We start from the raw sequence: 10,314 nt of genomic DNA on the forward strand, positions 1-10,314 counted from the left end.
GAAAAGTGTATATTTTATGTGAGAGGAAAATACATTTTAATAAAGGTAAAGCTTTGTTAGCTGTAAAAATGGCAACTGTTCAAGTGTACAGTAACTTCTTACTAATGTACGAAAATCTGTGATATTTTTGATTTGATTGTATTTGTATTGCCCAAATAAAACATTTTGGCTGTATTGTTCTTAAGCGTTACTTCTTTAAAAGGGGGAAACTTGTGCTTATATCTCAAAAAATGTTCTTCATTCAGGAAAAAAAGAGCCATGTCCAAATTTCTGGATGGCACTCATGTTGAGTGCACCCTGAGTGAAACCCCATCTGGTGAGGTGCACAACCATTGCCCACTTGGGCATCTCTGCAGATCTCTCTAAGGGTAGGAAGGAAATCTCTCTTCTCCAGGAGCTTCCAGCACAGGACTGGGGGTGGGGTGAGGCTGAGAGCCCTCCTTCAACAGGAGGGCCCCTGAGGGACCCACAGCAGTACAGCTAAGGGTGAGATGCAGCATACAGAGGACATAACAGTGATGGTGACATCTATGCCATCACGGCCTTCTTACTTTTTCTTTTCATCTTCAAGGGGAGTTAAACTACAAAGTTTTGACTGGCAGCCCAGAGAACACAAGTCAGCAAAACCCAAATGTAAAAAGCAAAGCAAAGAAGAACGAGACACCATTATCTTATTAGCACAGATGACCACTAAGCTCCTTTCAGAAACATTAGCCATGACCCCACCTGCCTAGAGCACCTGTTTGGGCACAGCCCTACTGATGAGGTCCTATTGGTCCACCTGCAGCCCCGCACACCTGAGCAGGGCAAGGGCATGAACAAAATGAGCTGTGCCAATTAGGTTTGGAGATAGAACAATAACATAACAGGCAAACCTGACGGCCTATGGCAGCTCTGGGCCAGCAGTGCCCTACCACAGCTCGTGGGCTCCCTCTGTGCACAGAGCATCCTTGCACCTCCACAGCACCAGCTGGTGCTGCTGTGTGCTACAGTCAGTGAAGCACTACTGCTACGTGCTGGGGAAAGGAACAGCATTGAGCACCAAACCATCCAGCAGTCCCACCAACGGAACCAGGTGAGCTCCCCCTCCAACCTCAGCCATTCTGTATTGGCACAACAGCAGTATCAAGAATTCACCTCTTTCTGTCCAGACTTAAAAAACAAAACTACAGGCTCTCTGGCAACACCAACAGCGTTTATCTCAAACACCCCATGTTTCCACACGTCACGTTTGGTTTTTTGCACAGCTGACATGCAGAGCTCCTTCCTTCACTGCGAAGCACAGGCCTTATTTATCCAGATCTGATGTCCTCCTTTAACTCTGCTTGTTTCTCCCAGGGAGCCTTCGCCCTCACCTGCTGAACGGCGCTCCTCAGCTGCGCAACGGGAAAACAAATTGAATTCTAATCAAAGGGTTTCTATTCTCATCACTGCCGGTCTACTTTCACTTTATAGTTACCAATAAAATGTTAAAGAGTATCACCGGTGGATTCGTTTTGATTGATGGCATCTGCCCACTCCCTTGCATTTTAAGGCGCCTCATTATCGCGCATTCAAGAATTGCATTTCTTAGCATGCTTAATAGCTCTTAAACTTGAGGCAGCTAATTGGTTCAGCTGGTGTTTCTGTGCCTTGGCTGCAAAGCTAATAAAAGGAAGCACAAAAATGAAGAATATTAATGGTTCCTCCTTTGTAAAGATAAGCTTAGTGGCCAGTTTATGCTTCAATTAATGCACAGCAAAGAGTGCCTTTAGAAATGGAAAGATTACCATCGAGAAAAGACTGCTATGTAATATTCTTTCCTTTTTTTCCCTTGGTATCTTCATGGGAACTGTTGAGTCCCAGCCTGCTCCACTGATTGATCACCTGGCTGGGGAACACAGGTGAAGGCAGTTCACTGATGTGACTGGAGGGGATGGAGCCTGGCTGCACCTCTCCTAGACCCATTTAAGGGCTGACAGCCCCTGGGGAAGGATCACTTTCTGGAGATCACTCTTTTTTGAAGTTTTCCACTGTGAGCCTAGATCTTCAGGTACAGGTAAGCATTTCTTCTTTTTCATCACAGTAATCTTTCTGGCTGTAACACCTGTAAAGTGCTATCCTAACTGAGATACTCTTCCAACAGTACAGTATCCCATATACACGTTTAAGTATTTGAGTCCCTTGTAGATTTTTCGCCTCTATTCTTTCAGGTTACGAGGAAACAATTCCTATGTTAAGTCCTGTACTAGCAAAACATGCACACAACTCTTCAAACACTTCCTTTTACTGCAGTATCTTCTCTAAGAATCATCCTTACTAGAAGGAAACTACATCATCCAACCTCCTTCCTGGGGGTGCCTGCAAGCAGCAGGGAGCAGATCAGAAGCAAGGTGTGTTTGGAGTTCTGGGTGGGAATAGCTGAAATGTCATCGTTCGAATCCCTCAGTCTGCAGTAGGTTAAGTGATGGGAATATATTTTGGTAGTATAATAGAGAACGTTTGCTGCAGGAAGCTTTTAAGTGCTTTTTTGCTGTGTGTGTCTGGTAATCCTGATGATCCTGACCTGCAGGCAGCAAACTGCTCCTGCAGCTTCCCCATGTACTGGGATGAACTCTGGTTCAGAGAGTGACTCTGTGGGTCATCCCCAACCAAGAGTCTGTCTGCAGAGCATGCCTTCACACCTTTCCTCCCTGCACGTGCAGCTCAGACTTTCCCCCATTGGATGTTTGATTGCTGGAACAAATGCAGGCTTTGGTGGTGGTTGTTCTCCTGTAGTGAGAGGCAGTGGCAAATCCCATGCTCAACTTCTACAGCTGTGTCAGATAAACGCTGCTCACAGCAGTGAGCGGTGCTCTGTGCTCTTTCTTCCAAAAAAAAACTATTTGCTGTTGCCTTCTGCTTCCTCTGATCTTCTCTTTATTGGAAGAAAAGCTCGTTTTTCCAATACCTGAGCTGAACAGATATTATTTTCCTATGCATTTAAAAAAGGAATGAAAACAACAGAAAACAAACTGTTTTTGTTAGCTGACTTGTTTCTGAAGACTCCATAATGACAGCCTGTGTGTAATGCCTGTGTAGCCCAGAATTCCTGCTATCAACACAACGGAGACAAGGCGATGTTTGGTGGTGGCTGCAGATCATTATACCATTATTCCACTGCAGGGTGGAAGTTGCTGATGATTTCTGTCTGTCACCCAATGCCAGACATCACCTTTTCAAGGTGTATTTTTTTCCTCTACTGCTCTGCAGTTTTATGGACTGACACACAGCAGGAAAGAGACTGATGAAAAAGCTGTGGCATCGCTTCCCAGTGAGGAAACCCATGCCTTCCCCCTTCCTGCTATGGAATCACAGCATGGCCTGGGTTGCAAAGGAGCACAACGCTCATCAGTTTCAACCCCCTGCTGTGTGCAGGTCGCCAACCAGCAGCCCAGGCTGCCCAGAGCCACATCCAGCCTGGCCTTGAATGCCTGCAGGGATGGGGCATCCACAGCCTCCTTGGGCAGAGAGGTCTGTTACAAGTGTGACTTCACCATATTGAGCTGATAAGGGGAGAATGACAGAATTCCTTATTTATTAAAGATTGACTTCTGGGTCTGTTTTGCAAAGAACATGATTTTTTTTTTCAGTACCTTTACGTCACCCTCCAGCACACCAGGCAGACAAAACTTGGCCAAGAAGTGCCAAGTTCCAGGTGAGTCCAAGCTCCCTTCTGCAGAGCTGGGGCTGCAGGTGACTCATGGCACCAGGAAGACCCCTCTGCAGCCTCCTGGTGTGTTGGTAATCTGGAGTTTTGCACTAAATCACCACAGCCTTTATGAGAGCATCAGTGTCTGCTGTCACCACAACTTCCATCTCGTCACAGCTCCGTGGCTGGCAGGTCCTCAGCCTCTCACAATTAAGAATGCACATTTTCTGTTTGCTACATAATTTTGGGGCACTATTTTAACACAGGCGTGCAGGTTTTTTCTTTATGTATTTTTTCTTCCCTTTTTTTAATCACTGTATTTTGCCTTAGCAACCCAACGTTCCTATTTTTAGCTCTAAAGAAAGAAAACAATCTTTCAGAGACGTGCTGGATCCTGAGCACAACTGATAAACCACAGAAATTCAGTGATAACAGTGAAATTTGCCTTACGCTGCTCTGCTCTTCCTCTGCTAAGTCTGAAATGCAAATGGTGAGAACCTGTGCATCACTCCAAGATAAGCACATATTGTTCCAGCTCCTGGATGGCTGCAGGGATTCCCAGTGCAGCTGTGCCCCTCCAGCTGAAGCCACGTGAGAGGGGAGCAGAAAGCAGTGCAGGTGGTGATGGTTAATTCCTGCTGCATTGGATGGCTCCTGCCCCACAGCGCCTGCATCACAGCCTTGGGCTCCTGCTACTTCATGCCTTCATACAACAGGGAGATCAGAAGAGCCAAATTAGAACTGCTTTGTCTCTGTTTTGGGACAGAAGTCCCCTCTGCCATGACTTGAGTCTCTGTTGGAGTTGTGATGTTTCTGGGTGATGTGCCTGGTCACAGAATCACAGAATGGCCTGAGTTGAAAAGGACCACAGTGCTCATCCAGTTCCAACCCCCTGCTGTGTGCAGGGTCACCAACCAGCAGCCCAGGCTGCCCAGAGCCACATCCAGCCTGGCCTTGAATGCCTCCAGGGATGGGGCATCCACAGCCTCTTTGGGCAACCTGTGCCAGTGCCTCACCACCCTCTGGGTGGTCCTGCAGCCTTTGGCTGGTGTTGCTGCGAGGTCTCTTTGATGGGGTTTTTCAAAATGCATGGGCTGTGGGTGTGCATTCTGCATTTGCAGAGCGTTAATAGGACAGGTCAGGGACAATTGGGCTCATCAGACTGCTGTGTCTAAACAGACACTTGATGCCTATTGAGCTCGCTTTCCTATTCTTTGTGTTATACTTAGCTGTGACCTTGAATGTTGCTGTCTTTTGTTCATTTGTTTGTTGCAGAGAAGGTTTTTCTCTCTCTCCCTATCTCGACGAAGATGAGAAATGGATTTTTCTTTTTACATTTGTACATGAGCACCGTGCATCTCTTTGAGTGGGCAGCAGCAGCTGCATCATCACTGCGCTCCCAGCGGTCTCACGCCAGCTTAGGGCAGTGCTGTGTCCTGCAGGTGCCTGCTCCTGGACACAGCTCTGTGCTGTGCAGAGCTCCCTGCAAAGTGACGCCCAGCACCCAACCTTCTGCATACCTGGGCTGTAATGTGTGTAAAATATCCATGCCCATCCCTCTGTCCCGCAGCCACTCACCAGCAGCTCTGGCCTCCTGTACCTTGCTGCGTGCAGGGAGGCACATCCTGCCACTGCAGCCTGAATGTTTCAATAAACATCACTGTGATAGCGTGCATATACAGCACCAGGCTTTCATTCTGAAGTTTGAGGGTGTGATGGTCTGCTTACTCCAAAGGAAGCCTTCCATGTCTGATGGCAGACTGTTTTCATCACTGGACTTCCCACTGGCCTTGACAGCACCTTTGCCCTTTCTCTCACAGGCAGCCTGTAAGCCTGCTTTGGCCCTGCAGAAGAAGCCAAAAGCTGCTGTCCTGCACTGCAGGCCCCAGCTGTGCCAGATGGGAGCTGGGGGTACCCCATGCTGACAGCTGGGTTGTGAGGCACTGCACACGTGGACAGACCTTCAACAGAAAAAAAGTGCCAGCCCAACGCCAGGATTCGTTCTAAATTATGTTGATGGAAAGGTCAGAAGATGCAGCGTTTGCTTCCATGAGACTGCTGTTTCTTTTTGGAGATGTAATGGCTCCATCTTTGAGCTTTCCCACCCCTATCTGATTTCATTTTCTTTCACAATGTGCATATACTTACGTTCAATACAAGCAAATGCAATTGTCTCTGTAAGCCTATGAGGTGCTGCTGTTTAGAAATACCAAGAAAGGGACTCTAAAAGAATGAAGCCTATGGCACAATGCTGCTTTTAGGGCTGCAATCACTCTGCTATAATGGGATCACACTCATTTCTCTTGAACAGAACTTCACAGTAAATAGTAAGTGCATAAAAGCAGCAGCAAGAGATAGCACGGATGAAAGATTGTTCCTCTGAATATTACAAGGGTGTACCTCTGATAAATGATTGTTCCCTGGTATTGCTTGTCCCAGATGACAGTATCCCAAAGCTGGTCTTTTCTTATCCAAGCCTTCCCTCCAGCCCACAGCTCCATGCAGGCGCTCACTACCGTGTTTCTCTGTATGCTGTTTAGACTGTAGGATACGGGCGCTTTGGTGCCCGCTGTTTTAAGATCCCTCACTGGAAAGCATGAGGAAACCTTAGTGCCAATGGGCATGCAGTGCAGGGAGCTGCAGCACCGCCCTACTGCCACCCATGGGCTCCTTGTGCAGCGTTGGCAGGATCAGACCGATGACCCCCAGCACTCCCCCATCTCACCCGTTTGGTGACTCTGGGTTGAGATGGGACAGTGAGGTGAGCCATACAAGCATTCAGGCTGGAAAAGACCTCTGAGATCTTCAACCCCCACCAATCCCTACCCCCACATGCCCACTGCCCATGTCCCTCAGTGCCACCCCAAGGATGGTGACCTCCCACCCCTGGACAGCTGTGCAGTGCTGACTGCTCTTTGGAGAAGGAATTTCTCCTAATACCCAGCCTGCCTCCATCCCCCCGCCCCCCAGCATAATGCAAAGCCATCATCTCCCATCCTATCGCTGTTCCCTGGGAGCAGAGGCTGACACCCACCTCGCCCCAACTTCCTACCAGGAGTGGTGGGGAGTGATGAGGTCTCCCCTGAGATTCCTTTGCTCCAGACTGATGCCAGCTGTGACACAAGGGCATGTGTGTCACATGCTGGGCTAACCAGCATGAACAGGGATGTGCTGCCATCCTCTGAACACAGGAGGGGACCTTCATCCCAATCCACATCAGCCTCTGAGGGGTTGTTTTCTCACATCTCACATCAGCAGGGTTTCAAGATGCAGGTTGGTTTTGTTTTCTGAGCATCATTGACTCAGTTGTAACTGAAGAGAGCTGGAGGAGAACTGGATGAAGAATGCCCGCAGCCCTCTGGCACCCAATGATCTGACAGAGCACCATCGATGAATCTGCAAAAAGGATCATTTGTCTTCTGTTCCTATAGCAACCAATAATTTTGATCCTTGTGTATTCACATATGTGTTGGTGCCTTGTTTCCATGGCAAGACACAGAATCCTGCAGCAAGGATGGCCCTGAAGCAAAGATGTTTCTGCAGGTAGGACGGCCCCACGGGAAGGATGGCCCCATAGGAAGAATAGCCCTGCAGGTAGGGTGGCCCCAAGGGAAGGATGGTCCTACCCCCATCCCACTGCTGTGCACAGTGCTGTGGGCTCTGGGCTGCTCCCTTCCTCTGCCCAATCCTGGCCCCTCAGCACCCTGACATTGCACTGACCTTCCTGGTGTGGTGCAAAAGAGGCACAAATATCACTGGAAAGTCAAGATGCTTCATCAGTGCAAACACAAATCCAGGGGAAAACAAGGTGCAAAAACCCCAGGATAACAAAAAAATATATCAAAGAGATCGGACGTTTCCTCCTGCCTCTTTCTTGTATTTTCTTGCTCCATAAATCATCTTATTTATATAATGGAGAGCAGTAAAGCAAGGCAGATTTAAAAAACATTTTTTCCTGTCCTAGAGTAAAATGATTGATGCTGTGCAAAAACAGCGCCTGAGTAAAAAAAGCTCTCAGCAATGATTTAAGGAAACGCACAGAAAGGTTGGGTTTGGATGCTGAAAGATGCCAAACGCGCCAAATTAATTAAATATCTTGAACAGCTGAAACTCAACAGAAGGAAAAAAATGGCACGAGGCTGTCTTCAAATCAGACCCACTCTCTGTATCATAGGAATGACTTCAGGATAGCAAAGCGACCTGAGTGGCTGAGGACAGAGCGGAAGTCTTCGGCTCCAAATGAGGTTCAGCTCTGCCTCTCCTGCACAGCAGCAGGAGCTCCCAGCGAGCCCTTGGCCAGCAGGAGAAGAGGTGGGAGATGTGGGACATTGCCATGCCATAAACGTGGGGTTCACTGTCGTTATCAAACCTTGGAGCATCTTCTGGGGGTCCAAACCTCCCTGAAGTCCCTTATGTGGTTTTGAGAGTTCTGTCAGAAAGTGAGCGAAGGTGGAAAGCGACAGCTGAAGTTCAAAGGGGACCGAGAGCAGATTATTGCTCACCATGTGTATGCAAATGCAAGCTGCAAACTGCCCCTAATGACAGTTAATGAACCAGGCTGTGAGAGGTAACGCAAACACTAAGCGATGCTGTACAGCCATTTAGAAACGCCTTTTAGTCAACATCAAAAGCAGCTTTTTGTTGATAACGTTAATACGCAGTGAGATGGATGATGAATTCACATTTTAGTTAGTTTGCAGCTGAGGAAGCATCTCCCCAGGATCACTTTGGGCATTGCAGATCAGCATCCCTGAAAAAATGTTTGTTCCATCCTACGTTTGTCACAGTTTGCTGTTTTAACTGGAAAGTGCTGCAGCGCAGCCCTGGGCAATCACAAACATCCAGCCTCAAAACCCATTGATTGTATGCTGCAGGTGACTCTGCTCCATCTCCCCAAGCCTGCACAATACAGCACGAAGCTGCAGAGTCGCAGTGTGGGTCCTTTATGGGGAACAAGCAGAGCTGGAAGGTGCTACCTTGGGAGCAGGAGGGCAAAGGACTTCAGCCCATCTTTCTCTTCCCAACCTGCACACGGGCAGCTAAGTGCCCATTAGCAATGAGATGAGCCTGCTCCTCAGAGCCCCACTGGGTAGGGTCTGCATACGAGATGCAGGCTGGGGGATGTGGACATAGCAGCTGACCACAAGCTGCCACGCAAGAGGAGGTCACTTGGTGGTCCCAGCCCAGCAGTGCTGCAGCAGCAGGTCCATGGGCTGCCTATCAGGTACGTGTCCCCAACACTCCTTGTCACTCCATTCACCTTGCACTGCAAAATTACTTATTTTCCTTAGCTTTAGAAAAAGGTGATGTGCTGTTTTCCCACAAGATTTATACGCAATCCCTATCTCTTCTAGGTAAAAAGAAATGGCTTCTCTTTACCTGCATTAGTCTGATGTGGATATTAATCTCTAGAAATATCCACACAGACTCTATCACCCCCAGGTATCTGCCTTTAATATACAGAGCACTGAATCATAAGCTCCAAAAATCAAAACACACTAAAAATAATCTCTTTTCCCACTCTCCTCCTTCCCCCTCTTCCCCAGGCTCCGCAGCGCATTACGGATGGCGTCTTTGAGGAGGACTTTTTGTTTCTTATTTGTCTCCAACTTTGAGATCAGTATCAGCTGACTTCTGCGAGAACAAAGCTTAAAACATAAGGGATTCACAAAGGGAGGAGGGTTGGGGTTTGTTTGGGGTTATTTTTTGCTTTAACCAAGACTCAAATAATAATAATACCTTCCTCTTCTTGGGGATAAATGAGCGTCAACTTAAATAATTGGTCAAACTGCATGTGAAGAACATACAAATATCTTCCAGAAAATGATTCTAATGGCAACTGCTACCCCCAGCAGAAGTCTTTGGGCTCCATTGAAATGCGTTCATTTTTCCTGGCTGCAGATGCTCGTCAGCTGTATGCGAACACATCAGTGGTTGAACCAACAATCGTTCTGCTGGGTGAATAAACCAGAGGAGCTAATCCTGCAACAAAGGATATGCAGATGACTAACATTTTAATTAAAAAAAAACATATACTGCTAAAACACAACAACGCAAATCTAATGCATAGCGAAGGAAATTAATGAACTTTTAAAGATGTCCAGGAGTCCAGAGCAGAGCAGTGCCTGGGAAAGGGTGGATGGCTGTGATGGCTGCTTGCAGAGCTGCCTGACCTGGCCTGGCCCAGCACAGAGGTCCAAACCTCAGCCTTCAGCTGCAGCCGTGCCCATGAATGCATCAACGGAAGGAGAGCTTGGATTTAAAGTATCACACACGGCTCAAGGAGGCAAGCTGGAGGGTTCTGCTTGTGGGAACAAGGAGGGTCTGAGGACAACCAACGTGCAAAGTCCTAAAAAACAAAGACTTGGATATGGAGGTGGCAATACGGCTCTGTCTGTTCTATGCACACACACACACACACAAACACACACCACTATTTCTCATCCTGCACTGTTTCTCAGACAAACAGCTCATTTATTTGTCAGTTCCCACCACACTTAGGAACGTCTGGAAGCAATGTTTATTCTCATTTGCTATTAATCTGTGAGCAATATCGTGCTTCCCATCATTAACACTAGCAGTAGCAAATGCAAATGCTGACGCATGGGCAAAGTTCAGCCCACCTGATTTTGGCATCTTCTGCT

The sequence above is a fragment of the Tetrao urogallus genome, assembly GCF_951394365.1.
Source record: "Tetrao urogallus genome assembly, chromosome: 5".
In the NCBI taxonomy this organism is placed as follows: Eukaryota; Metazoa; Chordata; class Aves; order Galliformes; family Phasianidae; genus Tetrao; species Tetrao urogallus.